The following is a 3611-nucleotide window of genomic DNA, read 5'->3' as shown; positions in this document are numbered from 1 at the left end:
AGACTGAAGCACGTCCTAGTGACGGAGAGGACGATCACAGTGTAGGAGCTTCCACACAACAACCCTCCTATGGTGCACTGTGTCTCTGTAGAGTTACAGAGTAGAGGCTGGCCTATTCCTCTGGAGATGGTGGTGGTGTAGTTGTCTGAGGGAACTGAGATATTCCAGGTGACTGTCAGCTCACCAGTAGCGCAGGCCACACTGGCTCTCACATTCTCAGGACCACATAGCACTAAAACAAGAGGGGAGAAGACATCACAAGTCATTTGTAATGTTCATTCTTCTTCCAGACAGAAACTGTTCACCCCTCTGAATTTACTACCTGAGTCCATGCTGATAGGTGTTGAGTTGGATGTAAAGATTCCATTATCGTAGGTGACAGTGACGCTGTATCTCTTTCCACAGGGCAGAGATGTGATTGTGCAGTTGTTGACTGTGTTGCTGGTGCAGGTGAGCTGAACTCCGCTCTGATCCTCTATGATTGCTGTGTATAGGCCTGTGGGCTGATGGTTCTGCCAGACTATCAGAGCATGGTTGGTGTTGCAGTCTGTGAATGCCTTAATGTTGGTTGGAGAAAGAGAAGCTGACAGAGGGGCAGAGGATTTAGTCAGTTAGATATGAGGTGGATCTGGCTTTGGCAAATTTACATTGTTTGTTTGTAAGAACTAAAAGGAGATTAAAAGTCAGAGTTTACAGTTAGTCCAAATCATGTGTCGCATTGTCTTCTTCCTGATGACACAATCGTGAAACTAATGTTGTTTCTTCATTTTTGGTCAATGTATGTTCATGCACTGGTATCCTCCAAGTCTTTTACATATAATGACAAATACCTGCAGTGAGTGTGGCATTTTGACTGGCTTTGCTGGAACAGTTCTCGTGGCTGGCAGTCACAAATACTGTGTACTGCTGGTGAGGGTGGAGCTCTGATAGACTGCAGTTACTGTAGGTAGTGTTGCAAGTACGCAGATGTCCGTCTACACCGATAGCAACAACATGGTAAGTTTTAGCAACAGGAGAGGGGCTCCAGGACACCAGAGCACTGCTGTCCTCAGATGAGGCGTTAACCACCAGGTTACTGGGCGGACACGGTTCTGTGGAGAGAGCGAGACTGTAAAGGGATGTTTTCAAATCATCATTAGTTGACTTGGATATTTCATTCTACAGCTTGAGTAACCACAGTTTTATAATAGTTTATTATCTTTGAAATTATTCAAATGAAACACTTTCCCTTATTATTTGAACTGCTTACAACTCAAACATGCAACCTGTGACAATGTCACAGCTTCATTTCAAAGGCCCTGTAAACCTCTCAAACAGCCTCTTAACAAGAGCGATTTCTGTTTTTATTTCTGATTAGATATGTTGATTGGACTTTTGCATATTGACATTTTTAAAGGAGGTATATGTTTGCAAGAACTAGATGGAGATGAATAGTAAGAGTTTACAGTTAGTACAAATTTTGTGTTGCATTGTCTTCTTGCTGATGACACAATACCGAATCTATATTATAAATCCAATTTTAATACAGTACAGACCCCTGACATACCTGTCATAAAGGTGACCCCTTCACTGGCGGAGCTGTTGCACACTAGATTGGTGCCAATAACGTTGCCAGTGTAAATCTCTCCACATCTCAGGCCTTTAATGAGGCAGTTGGTGTCCAGTGAATTGCATACGTGTGAATTTCCATTTGCATCCTGAATAACGGCAATATAGAATATAGCACCACTGCTCATCATCCAGTTAACATTTGCAGAATCTTGGTTGCAGTTGACTGACGCTGAGACATTGGTGGGGGCACACGGGCCTGGAGAGAGGGGAAAAGTTTGTGTTTAATACTAATCTCTCATTAAACAAGTTAGAATAGCAGAGCATCAGTATATACTATATATATATATATATATATATATATATATAGGGTCACGGGTGATATAGAGCTCCTAGTAAGTACCACTCTGAGCAACATCTCCTAGCACCATGTCAGTGGTGCAGTTGTTGTTGGAGGCAACAATCCACACGCTGAGGTCTTCACCACATGGCACCCCGTTCACTGCACAGCTGTTGGAGGAAGAGGTGCAGCTATAGGTCTTTCCAGTGTTCCCATATGCCTTTACAGTATAGGAAATAGCTCCAGCAGCAAAGTCCCAAGTCGTGATCAGCCTCTCAGAGTAACATTCCGCTGCTGTCCTTACATTTGTTGGCAGACAAGGAGCTGGAGGAAATGAGAGAAGAAAATAAATGAAGACTTACTCTGTCTTCTTTTGTCTTGTCTGTAGATATTGGAAAGATGCCACATTAATTCAATGTACATATTAAAAACTAAAACAGATTTTCTTGAAATTCACATGCCAGTACAGTAGTAAGTCTAATTATTGGCCTCATTATCATCATTGGTTATATGTAATATATCACAGTAATAATTTAGATAATTTTATGACTGTAAATTCAAGTTAATTTTTCAATGATGTTCAACAGTCATATCTGTTCTGTGCTGAACAGTATTAAAATGTTGAAAGCAAGATAAGGCCAGAGTTGTTCTAAATTCTCTTATTGTCAACTGAAATGACCAAATCCAACAATGCTTTAATCGATCTCTTTACACTTTCTGATTCCCCCCAAAAGACAAAATAGAAGATAAACTGGTCAAATGGTTTCATTTTAAAGAAAGGCTTAATACTTTCCCAAAATACCTGGGCACTGTGTTTTCTTTACAGATGTTACACAAACAGGAGGAAAGAAAGTTTGTTGGGGACTATTTTCAGCAGCGGATTAATACACACTTGGTACTTTATTAAATTTAGCAGATAGGGGGTGTATGTGGGATTATCATGTATCAAGTTCATTGCAGCATCATTGTGCAGTTCATTGTACATGTCAATCACTGCAACAGTGTGGCTCATTAACGTGTTATTAATAGTTTTTGGATAAATGGAACTCTATGACAAGGGAATGAGCTATATCAGGCTTTGTTTACACTATTTTTAGTATTGGGAGGATGAATGCATTGTTGGTTTTGGTCTTTTGATGGGATTTGTTGGCAGTAAGAAAAATTTAAAACATCACCAAAATGATCTTGTTAAAATTTCAGAAAAAATACTTTTTTAGCACTGTTTAGCAAGTTCAAGTTCAAGTTTATTTATATTTAAATGACACCACGATGGTGGAATAAGCTACCACATGTCATCAGAGCAGGGGCATCCCTCTCTAACTTCAAGAAGCTCTTGAAAACTCATCTCTTCTGAGAACACTTTCACTTTCACCTCTTACCCCTAACCTCTAACATCCACTTCTTGTGCTCTTCTTCTTCTATTCCCTTACAATTCTCTTGTATTGATTGCACTTTTTTGTTAACTCTTACTTCTTTCCCTAGGTATTTACCCCATTGACGCCATTAACTCTTACTAGTATTTATTGTTGCCCATACTAGTATGTATTGTCAGTTGTAGATCTCGTGCTGTATTGATGCTTGGTTGATGCTTGCATGTTGTTACTCAAATGTAAGTCGCTTTGGATAAAAGCATCTGCTAAATGAGTAAATGTAAATGTATTTATATTATATATCACATTTAAAAACAGCAAGCCAAATCTTACTCACAAGTCTGGACAAACTT

The sequence above is a fragment of the Micropterus dolomieu genome, linkage group LG06 (genome assembly GCF_021292245.1).
Source record: "Micropterus dolomieu isolate WLL.071019.BEF.003 ecotype Adirondacks linkage group LG06, ASM2129224v1, whole genome shotgun sequence".
NCBI lineage: Eukaryota > Metazoa > Chordata > Actinopteri > Centrarchiformes > Centrarchidae > Micropterus > Micropterus dolomieu.
The sequence above is the reverse complement of the archived record's forward strand: the minus strand, read 5'-3'. Positions refer to the sequence as shown.